Below are 14852 nucleotides of genomic sequence, written 5' to 3'. Positions count from 1 at the left end.
AGATGATAATCCATGTGAAAAGACTACCAATGGGGCTGAGTGTAGTGGGTCATGCCTGTAATCCCAGTACTTTGGAAGGCTGAGGCAGGAGGATTGCTTGAGACCAGGAGTTCAAGACCAGTCTTGACAACATGGTGAGACCCTGTCTCTACAAAAATAAAAAAAAATTAGCCAAGTGTGATGGTGCATGCCTGTAGCCCCAGACATTTGGGAAGCTGAGGTGGGAGGATTTCTTGAGCACAGGAGTTCAAGGCTTCAGTGAGCTATGATTGCACCACCATTGCACTCCAGCCTGGGTAACAGAGCAAGATCCTGTCTGAAGGAAAAAAAAAAAAAGAAGAAGAAAGAAAGACAGAAAAAAAGAGAAGGAAAGAAAGAAAGAAAAGCAAAAAAGAAAAGAAAAGACAAGAAAAGAAAAGAAACCCCCCAAAACAGAGGCTACCATTGGGACTAAATGAGATTTTAACAAATTGTGATTGTGAAATTAACCTCCCCCACCTTCCTTCTACTCATTCATTCATAAACATCAAACACTTACTGTGTGGGTCAAGCACTGGTCAAGACTAGAAAGATGGAGAAGACAAGGATTTTCCACTCAGTGGCTTATAATCTTACAGACGTTATGCCAGAGATGGTCACTTTCCTCCCCGTATGATTTTCCCTTCTTATAGAGTAGTAGGGTCCGCAAACTATGGCCCGCATGCCAAATCTGGCCTGTGGAATGTTTTGTACAGACCTCAGGCTAAGAATTTACATTTTTTAAGAATTGTAAGAAAAGGGAGAAGAAGCAAAAGAAGACAATGATGGTAACAATGATGATGACAACAATGATGATGACATGGCTGAGACCGTATATGGCCTGAAATATTTACTATCTAGTCCTCTGCAGAAAAAGTTTGCCAAAAGTTTAGGATGCTTATTCTATCCTAAGAGATCTCTGGCTTTTTACCTGGCCCACAGCTACACAGGATAAGGCATTTTCTAGTCCCTCTTGACATTAGATTTGGCCATGTGGTTAAGTTTTAGTCAATGGGATCTATGCAGAAGGGATCTATGTAGCTTCTTGGTGTGTCCTAAAAGAGGGCCCCATCATGCTTTCCCCTCCCAGCTGGCTGGGATGCTGTGGGGGCCTGAGCTCTTCTGATCCAGTGATGACTAAGGTAATACTCTAGGCATGACAGAGCCAGGAGATAGAAGGACCTGGCCCCCAACACAGGAGACAACCCCATCTTCACTGGATTTTGCTAGATGGTTATAAAGAAGGGAACAGGAGGACAGACATTTAACTTTTAAAAATCAGTGTTATGTTGTGTCTCTTTTGCTGCAACCAAACATGTATTATAACCACTATAGAGATAGACACTGTATAACTAACCATGACACACTGTGATGAGTATTAAGCTCAAAGTATGGATAAAGGCCTCTGGAAATACCCAGGAATACGTAATTTCTTCTGCATGGGGGCAGAAGAGTTGAGGAAGACTTTACCTAACATGGGACAGTTGATCTTGGGCCATGAAGGAAGCCTAATTGGAATTTGGGATTACTTGTTTTTCTTCTCCTCTCTGCCAACCTCTCTCAGATGGCCAAAACAAAATAAAATAATCCACTGGGTGAGGTGGCTCACGCCTATAATCCCAGCACTTTGGGAGGCCTAGGAGGGTAGGTCACCTGAGGTCAGGAGTTCGAGACTAGCTTGGCCAGCATGGTGAAACCCTGTTTCTACTAAAAAATCCAAAAATTAGCTGGGCGTGGTGGTGGTGCATACCTGTAATTCCAGCTACTCAGGAGGCTGAGGCAGGAGAATTGCTGGAACCCAGGAGGCGGAGGTTGCAGTGAGCTGAGATTGCACCATTGCCCTCCGGCCCGGGCCAACAAGAGCAAGACTCTGTCTCAAAAATAAAATAAAATAAATAAAATAAAATAAAATAAAATAATCCTCCAAAAGCAAGCAACACGCCCTGTCTTCATGGAATGTACTGCCCCCTCTCCTTTTTCACCTGGCTAACTCCTGCTTATGCTCCAAAACCCAGTGTAGATATGATCTCCTTTTGAACTTTGTCCCACAAGACTGGGTAAGGCCTTCTGAGCTCTGGCGTCTTGTACTCTCTCTTAGTTGTTGGAGGTATGTCTGTCTTTCTCACTAGATCATGAGTTCCTTAAGGGTTGGCGGTAACTGTGGCTTATTTGTCCTGGATTTCTAGCTTGTAGTACATTGCCAGGCACACAGAAGGCACTTTATAAACACTGAATAAATTAATTTATTAGAGGCCAAGGGCGCTTCCTGGTTTGTGGGACTGTTGCTCTTTTTTAATGCATTTGTCCCAGGAAAGGGAAGGTGAGCCCAGCAATTTATATCTCTCAGCCTCTGTGTCCTAAAAGTATATACATTTTTAAAAGTTTGCTTTCCAAAAAGGCAGAAAACAAATGTACACATTTAGAAAGTTTTAGTTTAAAAAACTGAAAGTTTCATTTGATATGAATGGTCTCTATGCTTAGTAGTGTCTGAAAGGTTTGAAGGTTTAATAAAAACAACTAAAATGCTATGAGGTGAGTTTAGTAACATGATGGTATGTTTCCGAAATAAGCGGAAGTATAGATACTTGCTCAAATTTATCTTATTTTGAGCTTTTCTTATTATTGCATAATAATAAACACTCATTTTTCTATTTTAATAAAATCTTTACTCACAAAGGAAAATTTGTGCAGTAATATTATTTGATTACAACAAGATGATGATGCTGATAATTACATTTGATTCTCCCCTTGTCACTCTGTGTTATGTGTCTTATAATCAATAAAAGAGGGAGAGGAACAACAAACACTGAGGCCTGTTGGGGGAGGGCAATGGAGGGGAGAGCATCAGGAAAAATAGCTAATGCATGCCGGGCTTAATACCCAGGTGATGGGTTGATATGTACAGCAAACCACCATGGCACACGTTAACCTATGTAACACACCTGCACATCCTGCACATGTACCCTGGAACTTAAAATAAAATAAAATTAAATTTAAGAATAAAAAATAAAAAAAATAAAAGCAAAAGTATTGCTTTTCATGCAAACCTATTTTACTACATGCTTTGGTTACAGGCAACCAATTTTCTGAACTGGCGAATTAATGTAAGACTTTTAAGACACCGTATAGTAGTAGTATTTTCCCCTATCATTTAGAGGAAAATATAAAAATATGAGGAGCATATTTTCCTTTACGTATAGTCCTCCTTGAGATGGTGTTGACAGAAGGTGAAGTTGAAAAGAATTACTTGCATTATGTTTCTAAAGGAAACCAATAATGTAATATTAAGTTATTATTTGAATATGAAGTTTTCATTATTTTTGTGGCTATTCACTAAAGGCCTTCATAAATTACAGGGAAACCTGAGCAATTAAATTAAAAAAAATCATTCAAAGGCTTCTTAAATAAAGTTTTTGGTCTTAACATCTGCTACAGAATCATAGCTAACACCTCAGTGCTTCTGGATATTTATTAAATGTTTAGGGCTTCCATTCCCCCATGCAAGAGTAATTCTAAGCAAATGATGAACGTCTCAATGAGTAGCTCATTCTTTGTGGACGTAAAAACTAGGTTTCCACTTCCCTATCTGGTGCAGCTCTGTTGTGCAATACAAGGAGATAAAACCCTAGGTAAAGAGAATTAGAGTGGGGGTGGGTGTAGTAGAGATGGAGAAGGTCAGCTTATTCTCAACTCACTACTCCCAGTATCAAATATCCATTTCAGATATAAGAATTTCTGTCTTTATACCCCAGCCCAAATTTTCTACTGTCCCTATGTCATCCCACACTCCCCTCTTCTCCAGGTGGAGAAACCCTATCCTGTGCTGTCTGCTCAGTAAAATGATGACTTTGAGGTGTCAGCCTGTTCATGCCTATCACTTGTCAAAATGCTTGCTTCTCTGTCCTCTAAATTAAATACTGTACTTATTGTTGTACTTACTAGAAATTATATTTTTCCACAATTAAAAAAATGATGAAGTTAATATTCTCAAAGGAGTAAATAACACGAAACCGATGGCCATTCCAGCCATCTTGCAAGGAAAGGTGATCTGGTTCTGGTGGCCAAGCCAGCTCTGCTGTACCAGATAAAAGCCTCCAGTGACTTACTCAGAAAACAAATCATGAATGTGTTTGAAAGTGAAATGATTTGGCCTCCGGTCAACCTTTAGCACAGTCCTGATGGTTTCCCTTACTACAAGGATTAGGCATCCTGTGAAGACAGATGGGGGAGGGCTGCCACCTTCTGCTTGCTCACCCAGGGAGTGGCCTCCCAAGCTTCGCCACTGCTCCAGACAGCAGCAGATGAAGCTCTGAGGAGTCCACGCCTTTCTGGAAGCTTATTGTTGCCCTGCCAACATATATTGACTTGTCAAGAGCTCTGTCTTTAAGCCAATCACATCCTGATCACAGTTCATTAAAGGTGTGTATTCCTCTAGTGAGCTCATTGTCTGTTGTCAGAAATCACTCAGTGCCCAAACACATTAGGATGAGAATGGACTGTGTAGGAGAGAAGAAAAGAAATGGGTTCTGCTTATTTTCTTTGACTTTAACAGCTACTTCCCCTTACTCAACTCAACACTCATGTACACATATCAGAGAAGTATTACAATCTGCAAGCTGCAGGACTGGCTCCTATTTAATGTGTAAAAAGTGGCTTTTCTCTACTTTCCTCTCCCTAAATCCTTCTAACTTCAACCTCTTTCCTCTAACCTGCTCATTCTTCCTGCTTTCTTCCAAGTAGGAAACTACTTAGTTAACATCAGAGATTTTTCCACCTCCAAGCTTCTAAAATTCTAGAAATGCATTTACATTACGGAAAGTTATAAGGGACTTGAATACCTTCCAGAGGTTTTTGCTACATGGGGTTTTATTAGTGGACAAAACCTTATAAAAGATGTCAGCAATCTTTAAGAAGCAGAGGTATGAGAACTGTGTCTGCTTCCCCACTTTGCATCCTTTAGTCTCTTCCTGATTTTCTGCCATGCAGAAGAGTGGTCACTGAAGATTTTTGGTTTTGTACAGCTAGCAGTAAAATATATTTGAGTAAGCACTGCAAAAATGTGAATATGTATTAATGAACCCATATATACATGTATGTATATATGTGTGTGTGGTGTGTATGTGTCTGTTACAACATTTTAATTGACAGAGCATTAGGCTGGGAAGGCTCCAGAGTTTTAGGTTTTTATGTTAGCAAACCAAAGCCCAATGTAAACAATAAAATAAACTTTACCAATTAGAATGGCCAACTAACTTCTAAGTAAAGACTTTCCCAATCAGATACTGCCAACTAACCTCTAACTAGTCTTTTTGCTCTAACCAGTCAAATATATTTTCTTTGTCTTTCTTCTTAGTGCACTTATGAAAACTCACCGCCCATGCTGCTGGGGTGGAGCTTTCTGAACCTTTTGTGGTTCTGACGCTGCCTGATTCGTGAATTGTTTTTTATGCAAATAAAGTGCTAAATTTATCTTGTACAAAATTTTTCTTATAAAGTATGTTATGAATATACTTTAACCATTATAAAATGCAAACAAAAATAGAAAATAAAGGAAGAGATTTTTAAAATATAAGATTTCTAACAATTTCTCTTCATGCCCAATGAACTGTCTTGAACCCTCCTCCTGAGATACTCACTTTATTTTGGAGGCAACTGATAAAAAGAGTGGAGAGAGAAAATCATTGCATTAGAAGTAGGCAAAGCATACAGGGATCTTTCAACAAAACCATAATGTTCACCACTGGTTGGTTCCACTTTTTTAATAGTGTTAACAAGTTCCTTTGCTCAGCATGCAAGTGTGCACCAAGCCCACAGTCTGATCCAAGGCTTATTTTGTCACAGCATTTTGCCCCAGCTGCAGGCCTCTCATGGGTCCCTGGTTCACCCTACTGAGGGTCTTACTGTTGCTCTCCTGGCTAGGTAACCACATAAGAGACATTTTCCCCTGAATGTCCAATAGGCACCATCTACACAAGACTGAAATGCGAGCTGAGGATTGGCTTTAGACTCCTTTCTCTGACTTACATGTTCATGTGTAACCAGCATGTCCTGTTGCTCCTGTCTCCCAAGTGTTGTTTGAATTCAGCCTTTTCCCTCCAGTCTCAGTGCACCAACTTCATCATTTCCTGCCTCTTTAACTGCAGTGGCTTCCGATAGAATTGTTCTGCCTCTAATCCTTTCTTTGCAGGGTTGTCAACATGATCTTCCTATGCTTAACTGGACGATATTTGCTTAAGCCTTTCACTAGCTTTCCAAACCTTAAAAAAAAAAAAAATCAACTCTTTAAGAGTACATACAAGCGTTTCCTTCATCAGACCTTACTACCTCTTCACTTGCATGTGGCATTGCTTTTGCTTCTCTCACTTCATGTCTTCTTTCACATTGTCTTACCCTTTGTTAATCCACCCTTTTTCAAATTCAGCTAGAATTTCACCTCCTCCATCAAAGTCTCCTCTGACCCTTTCAGAGTATGTATTGCATCGTATGATAGCATTCTACATCTTCATTCTACTAGATCTTGTCAGGGGTAGAGTTCACTTCCTTATTTTCATGGGTGTGTTTAGAATAGTAGTTCTCAAACTTTAGTGTTCATAAAAATAACCAGAGGAGATTAAAGTGCAGATTCCAGATTTAGTAGGTTTAGGGTGGTGCCAGGCAAACTGCTATTGTAACTAGCTCCCTCCTCCAAGTGACTTTCATTTATCATTCTTAGAGTTTAGTGCAGCATCAGGTGCTTAGGCCCTCAATAAATGTCAATAAAAGAAGGCATTCTCTATCTCTTATCTTTCCATGCCTAATAAGAAAATACACTAATACTGGCTGAGGCAAAAGCTATATTGACTACACTTTTGTCTGTGGGACTTTTGATAGACTATATCTGGGTGCAGAGAATAAAACTCACAGCATAAATCTGGTCTTCAGACCTGTTTTTGTTGCATCTCTGTGTGTGCAAACACACATACATTCACATAAATTCACACACACTCACATACGTTCATATAAATCCATTAAAAGTAGTTTGGAAAAGCATAAAATGATGGAGAAACTTGTCCAGATTAAAATATACCAAAAAGATATAAAAATCAAGTGTAATACATAACTCTTGGTTGGATTCTGGTTTGCACAAAAAAAGTTGATAAGATAATTTTGGTACAACTGGAGTAATTTCAATATGGGCAATTAAATATTATGAAATTATTATTTTTCATAGGGGATGCCAATAGTATTATGGTTAAACTAGAGAATGTTCGTATTCTTAGGAGGTGCATGCTGAGATCTGTGAGAATGAATTGTCATTTGCACAACTTGTATTCAAGTGGCTTAGGAAATAATTTATATACACACATAATGTGGCAACACATTAACAATTTGGTGTAAATCTAGATGAAAGGGATATAGATGTGTGCTGTGTTATTGTTTAAGCTTTTCTGTAGATTTTAATTTTTAAAAATGATAAAATATAAACACTAAAGTGATTTCATGTAATGATGGAAATTTCTAGCTTTCCATGCAAAGTCTGATTCTCTGATGCAACAATTTGCCGGAGCTCTGAAAAGCCTCCAGAGTTTGCCATAATGGCTTCCCTCATTGAAGTCACCTGCCTGAATCCAGTAGGCCTTTGGTTTGCAATCCATGGAAGAAAAAATCTCAACTCCTTAATAGCAAGCATAAAGCTTTCCTTCATCAGGCCTCATTGAGTCATGAGCTTTTGAAATTCTCCTCCTGATTCTCTTTATAGAATTGTTTTTCTTGAATCCCATAAGATTGACCCAAAATGTTTTTCACTGGGGAAGACCTTTCACCTTGAGAGGGCCAACTGGGAACTGGGAACAGAAGGCTTGGATAAGACATATACGCTGTTTCCATTCTTGACACACATATAAAGCCCTCTCTAAGGGCTTTATCTCTCTAAGATCAATGATCAGATTGGAATAAGATGAAAGACTCAGAGGCAAAGGATAACTTTTAACAAGAGCAATAATATTATTTCCACCTTCTAGGATCTGGGGTCCTGGCCATACAAATCAGGATGAATAGAACTACATTTAGTTGGTAGATAGATAAGTAACCTCAAACGAAACACAGTGAAATCATGATAGAGACTGTCTTTGGGAAGCAATGGCAAGAAATAGGCCTGAGGAACAATTATGACTGAATTTCAACTTTATATATAATGTTTATTCTTTTCGTATTAGAAAGACTTTAAGCAAAGATGACAAAATCTTTGCCAGTTCTTAGTGATGAATACATTGTTGTTTCTTATATATTCTATTTCTTCTGTTTGTAAAATTTCTCAAAACAAACAAACCAAAATGTGTCTACCCCTCATGGGACAAAGATATCCACAAATATTTTGTACCATGGACATGCCAACTTTGGAAAAGTTGTCACCTACAGTAATGTGTTGTCAGTTTCTTTCCAGAACTGAAGGAAGTGGAAGTAGAATCATAAGCCTCCAGTTTTCTTGACTACTATTGAATATTAGGAATCATTGATTTTAATTTCAAATCACCAGGGTCAACATTTTTTGATACCGTATTTCCCCGTAATTCCCCAGTGGTTAAAGAAAGAGGTTAGCAAAAGAAAATCAAGACAAAAAAGTAGAAGATACTTCTTATATATGAACTTCCCTTCCTTTTTATTTTCTTACTCTGAGAGCTAATAAAGCAAGATCTCTGACTTATGATGTAATCTTTCCTCTTTTTTGGTTCTGAGAGCTAATAAATTTTAAAACACAATTAGAGTATTACAGTTGATGGCCCCTTTGGGATTTTTACCTAAATACAGCTTTCTCTCACGATAAAATTAGGATGGTTCTTTTGTCCACTATAATTTTTTTGTAATGCATGGAAATAAAATGAGATAGTAACAAGGCTTTGTCTTACAGTGGCAGAAGATCTCATCTCTCTGTGTGAAGAGTATGGCTACGATCCTAGGACTGGGGTCTGTCCTGATTCAATGTCCTCCTGCCTTCTTGGCCAGAATGGGACTGGGGCTATCAAAAGGAGCCTGGGACTCAGGACCCAGGGAGTAGTGGATGAATCTTTTAGAAGACAGGGGCTGATACTCCCTTACTAAAGGATCCATGTAAAATACAGTAGGACTCTGAGCTTGTTGGAATGGGATTGATGTCCACCATTCCCCAGTAGAGAAGTGCAGACAACAAGCTGCTTGCACGAAATACGAAGCTAATTTGTTCTATAGACTCATTCTCTGCAGTGTTAAGAGAGTGACTATAAAAGAAGAAACCAGGGGAGAAATCAGCCATTGTCCAGACTTAAATAAAATGACAGTGGAAACTAGTAACTCACCTGAACTGTGTCCATTTCCAGAATTAGTTGAAACTCTAAACTCCTTTAAGTCTGACCAAGGCGGGTGAGTTGGGGGTACATCCTTTGATATTCACTTTTGACATTTATGTCTGCCTTAACTTAGGGATATGATTTGACTTACTGTATGAAAGTCAAATAATGATTAATAGCTACCTTTATTGTGGGATTAACATATTCCAGGCAAGGTGCAGAGAATTTATATAGATTGTCTAGTTTAATCCTCATAATATTGCTAAGGTGATGATTATGCCCATTTTATAGATAAGGGCAATCAGGTTTAGAGAGGTAAAGTGAGTTGCCTAAAAGGCAGAAGAGGTCCTGAAACTTCAGTCTGTATAATAGTCCAGATCCACTTCGTTAAATACACCCAGTGATTCTAAAAGCTGGCTTCACAAGAGAATAATCTGAGGGTAATTTTACAAAATGCTGACAGCCAGGCCCGTGTGGTTCAATTAAATCACAGTACTTGAGTGAGGTGCCTGGGCATCTGTACTCTTCAGAGCTCTCAGATGATTCTAATGGGCAAATCAAGATCGGGAATCTCTGAACTACTTTATACTGCTTCCAACACAACTAAACTCTTCCTATAGTGAGGTAGGCAAAATAACGTCCCCATCTTCCAAAAGATGTCCACCTCCATATCCCAGGAACTGTGAATATGCTACCTTATATAGCAAAGGGGAATTTGCAGGAGAGCAATTAGGTTAAGAATCTTAAAATGAGAAGATTACTCTGGATTATTTTGGGAAGACCCAAGTAACCAGAAGGATCGTTATACATGGAAGCAGACAGCAGGAAGGCCAGTGTCGAGTGAGGCAGCTGAGAAAGACTTGATCAGCTATTGTTGGCTTTCAAGCTGAAATAAGGCCATGAGCCAAGGAATGCAGGCAGCCTTTGGAAGCTGGAAGAGGCAAAGAAATGGAGCCTCCGCCAGAACCTCCAGAAGAAGCACAACTCTGCCCACACCTCAGAGGCTCATTGCAGACTTCTGACCTCCAGAACTATAAGACAATAAATTTCTGTTGCTTTAGGCCACGAAATTCATGGGAATTTGTCACAGCATATATATATGTATATATGTATAATATATCTGTATATATGTCTGTATATGTGTGTGTGTGTATATATATATATATATACATATTCTTCCACATCCCTGCAGCTTCTCTTCTGTCTTAAACATGCTTACAGTCACTTTTTTAAAAAGTCCTATCAGTGTGTAAAAATGTATTATTACTTCAGTGAATTGGCCTTACCTAGACACCCGTTCAAAGGCATTATCCACAAGGCTGATGTTGGCATCGCGGTCTAATGACTGAAACCCAACTGGACAGGGTACAGCTGAGAATTGCTGACTCTGTGAGAACTTAGACTTCCCTGTCTCAGTATACACACACACACACGCACACACATATATATACACATACATGTATATATATTAGTAGAGTGAATGGAATGACTGATTGTCCCAGGCCAACCGTAATAAAAATGGAGCATAATCTTGTGCAAATATCTTTCTATTTAAAAAGGAAAATATACTAAAGTGTTATATCATGATATTAATATTGATTAGAACAAGGAGGAAGAAATAAAGATAATGAGCAGGAAGAGCTATTAATCAAGACATATTTATTCCAGGAGGCAGTTTGTTGGAATAGAAAAAAGTACTTAGCTCAGAGCAAAAAAACAAAAACAAAAACAAAAAAAACAGCTGTAGCCACCAGCTTCAGCTGCTGTTGCCCTGGGATTTCTGTGTTACCTTGGACAAGTCATGTCCCCATTTCCAGCCTCAATTCCATGAATTCAATTAGGGAACACATTCAAAAGCACCCGGCACAGTGCTTGGCACATGGCAAGTATGAAATACATGGTTGGCCATCTTTTCTCTCTAAATGTACTGAGTACCTTTTGGGTTACAAAGCTTTCTGTTAGGTGCTATGGCAAAGTTAAATAAGAAAAAATTCTCTTCTCTCAAGAAACCCAAGGCTATTTGGAAAAACATATGATATATTTCTGGAAAATTCATAATACAATGACTATTGCAGGGTAGTATATTTCAAGAATGAAATAAACAGCCCAGTCATAAGAAATTATTACACATTGGAGTGCTCCTGAAATGCTACTCGAAGAATGGGTAGGATTTCGTGGGCTGAGAGACCAGGAGATTAGTGCAAACAATGGGAGAAAGAGTGCTAATAAGGAGGTGCTCAGACACTAATTATTTCTCAAAATTCTTATGTGGCTGGGAGGTGAACACAGGTGCAGAGAGCTATTTCTCTTTCACAGAGGGGAGAACTGAGACAGGGAAGTCTAAGTTCCCACAGAATCAGCAATTCTCAACTGCACCCTGTCTAGTTGGGTTTCAGTCATTAGACCACAGTGCCAACTTCAGCCTTGTGGATGATGCCTTTGAAGGGGTTTCTAGGTAAGACTGACTCACTGAAGTAATAATACATTTTTATATAGTGAAGAGACTTAAAAAAAAGTGACTGTAAGCATGTTTAAGACAGAAGAGAAGCTTCAGGGATACGGATGAATTGTATATCATCAAACTGTTTGCCTTAGCTCTGAGCTCTTGAGAAACAGGTCAATGTAGAACAATGAACAATGGTGAACTTTCTCTGAACCAAAGATAAGAGTGGCTGAAAGAGCAAGACAGAAAGATACCTGTTTCAGAACATGCACACACACTACACATGCACACACACGCATACCAATCTCCTTCAGGAGTCAGCTTTGATCAAAATGAACATTGCATGTTTGTACAAAAAAGGAACATTTAATGTAAACTTTTCTGGCATCAGTAGCCCATATTACCTAGAAATATAAGTCACACGAAACTAAAGAAATGAATAAGCTACCAGGAAGGTGAGTCAGGGCTGCTCTGGGCGCCACTCTACCCGTTCTCCTTGCAATAACCCACAGATGTGCAGCAGGTCTCAGAAATGGTATTCAGGCTGCCAACAGACCCAGCTGTCCTCTCAAATTGAAATTAAATCCTCATGTAAAGCCATTGTAAGTGTGACATTTTAGCATAAACATTTCATTTTAAAAAGTTTGTATGCAACTAGAAAGAGCTAGCAAATATTTGGCTGGGCAAATAAATGGTTTGGTTTACAAGAAGGAAGTTAGACTTAGATGTAGCCCCCAAAGAGCTGTGGGTAATTAGTTGACTGGATGAAGAACCACGGTGAGCATCCTTAGCAGTGTCTCCTGGCCAGCTTAGAAACAGGGTTCTATTGGCTTTATTCTTTCTTCAGTTAATCATTGCTTACAAGTCCCGTTGTTTTATACTTGTACTCACCATCTTCTAGAGCAGTGGTTCTCAACTCTTTGGTTTCAAGACCATTGAATGCTTAAAAATGATCGGCAGACCCCAAAATGCTTTTGTTAACGTTGGTAATAACTGAGAAAACTTTAATTTACTTATTAATGCATTTAAAATAACAATAAATCATTACATATTAACATAAAACTTCTATGAAAAATATATTTTCTAAAACAAAACTTTTAGTGAGAGGCTTGGAATTGTTGTACATTTTTGCAAATGTGTTTAATGCCTGGCATAATAGAAAACAGTTGTATCCTGATGTTTGCTCTGCATTCAGTCTGTTGTGGCATATTGTTTTGGTTGAAGTATATAAAGATATGGCCTCATACAGACATGTTGTTGGAAAAGGGAAGGATATCTTAATAGCCTTTTCAGATAATTATGTAGTATCTAGAAAATTCCACTGAGAACTCAGGAGAAAGTGATAATGAAAAAGACAAGTTAACATAGTAGTATTATTGTGTAGGTAGTTTTGACATTGTGCGTTGCCTGAAAGGGACTTGATGACTCCCAGGCATCTTTGGATGACATTTTGAGAACCACTGCTCTGGCCTTTCTCTAGCTTAGATGGGGTTTACTGTTATCTGTGGCTAACTCTTTAAGTAAACTGACTGTGAACTCCACATGCATGATATCCAGGCTCATTTCTAGGTCTTTAAACAGCATCTTCCACTTAGCTCCATATTCACTGCCCCATCACCACAGCACATATGTCAGGAAGGCTGATTTCTCATGGAAACATAAAGAGTATGAGAAAAGGTCATTCATCAAGGCTGTTTTTGTTTTTAATTGTATTTGTGTTTTTATTAAAATATTACTGATCCTTAAAATGCTTAAATCCAGGCAGGGAGACACATTTGTGAATCTTAGTTAATTTATAAATATAAAAGTATTTATGATTGTTTCCTATGGAGCCCATGTCCTAGGCAATGTGATTATAAGACTTAATCAAATGGTCCTATTGTGTCAAGGAGCTCAGTCTTTGAAATACAAAGAGGCAATTAAAAATTACATAGTTGTGGAAAACAGTGTGGCAACTCCTCAAGGATCTAGAATTAGAAATACCATTTGACCCAGCAATCCCATTACTGGGTATCTACCCAAAGGATTATAAATCATGCTGCTATAAAGACACATGTACACATATGTTTATTGCAGCACTATTTACAATAGCAAAGACTTGGAACCAACCTAAATGCCCATCAATGATAGAATGGATAAGGAAAATGTGGCACATATACACCATGGAATACTATGCAGCCATTAAAAAGGATGAGTTCATGTCCTTTGCAGGGACATGGATGAAGCTGGAAACCATCATTCTCAGCAAAGTAACAGGAACAGAAAACCAAACACCACATGTTCTTACTCATAAGCGGGAGTTGAACAATGAGAACACATGGACACAGGGAGGGGAACATCATACACCAGGGCCTGTCAGGGGGTCGGGGGCAAGGGGAGGGATAGTATTAGAACAAATACCTAATGCATGCGGGCTTAAAACCTAGATGATGGGTTGATGGGTGCAGCAAACCACCATGGCACATGTATACCTATATAACAAACTTGCACCTTCTGCATATGTATCCAAGAACTTAAAGAATAATAATAATAATAATAATAATAATAAATCACACAGTTTATAAATACAAACTCAATAATCAATTTAAATTCCCTGGAAGAAAAAAAGGTCAGCGTAGCTTGCAGGGTAGTGGAATTGTTTCCTGTTCACACCATAACTAGAAATGGAGGCAAGAAACAATGACTGTCAGAAAGCTTGAGGTGAAGAGGGAACTACAGATAATACCCCAAGGATCAGCTTTTTTTTTTTTTTCACAGTCAGTGCAGGATCTTAAAAATGTTTTTCTTGAGAAATGAACAAAGGTGACATTTTTACCCTTTGGGCTTAGAAAGGGGTCAGAGCACAATTCAAAAATAAATAACTCTTGGCTGATTTGATGCAGATGTCATCCACAGTTGTCCAAACAGGGGCAGAGGGAGTGTCTACAATTTGCTACAGATTTACATTTAGCATCTTTGTGAATTCAGCAGAATTCATAAAATGTAGACTACTTTGTTTCCCTTCCTGCCAATTAAATCTAATTAAATCTTTACTTTTTTTTTTTTTTTTTGGTATTGTGATGCTAGACACCTGAGTAGATATATAGGAG

At 38.6% G+C, this 14852-nt stretch overlaps 1 protein-coding gene across 1 annotated transcript in view; it reads right to left on the bottom strand.

Moving 5' to 3' along the window:
• Positions 1–14852, bottom strand: part of FYB1 (FYN binding protein 1) — a 163998-nt gene that overhangs the window by 114179 nt on the left and 34967 nt on the right. The window lies entirely within an intron of this gene.

This window comes from Pan troglodytes, chromosome 4 (assembly GCF_028858775.2).
Source record: "Pan troglodytes isolate AG18354 chromosome 4, NHGRI_mPanTro3-v2.0_pri, whole genome shotgun sequence".
NCBI classification, from domain to species: Eukaryota; Metazoa; Chordata; class Mammalia; order Primates; family Hominidae; genus Pan; species Pan troglodytes.
The sequence above is the reverse complement of the archived record's forward strand: the minus strand, read 5'-3'. Positions and strand labels throughout refer to the sequence as shown.